The sequence below is a fragment of the Triticum dicoccoides genome, chromosome 3B, assembly GCF_002162155.2.
Source record: "Triticum dicoccoides isolate Atlit2015 ecotype Zavitan chromosome 3B, WEW_v2.0, whole genome shotgun sequence".
NCBI lineage: Eukaryota > Viridiplantae > Streptophyta > Magnoliopsida > Poales > Poaceae > Triticum > Triticum dicoccoides.
Genome location: NC_041385.1, coordinates 26,846,651 through 26,846,882, shown reverse-complemented (window position 1 = coordinate 26,846,882; position 232 = coordinate 26,846,651).

Sequence of the window (232 nt, the reverse complement as noted above, 5' to 3'; positions counted from 1 at the left end):
TTGAAATTCTGTTTTTTAAAAAATTTTAAACAAAATATGAAATTATAATTAGTTTTGAAAAAAATAAACATATTTGGACGTGGTCTGATGAGTGGGAATGAGGGTCGGCGCCAGCATGGCTACCTCCATGCACCCTCTCTATGGTGCATGAGGTGGGCATAGTTTTTTTTTTTTTTTTGAGGGAAATGAGGTGGGCATAGCCGAAGCCCCTTTTTTGCATCAGTTGACATTA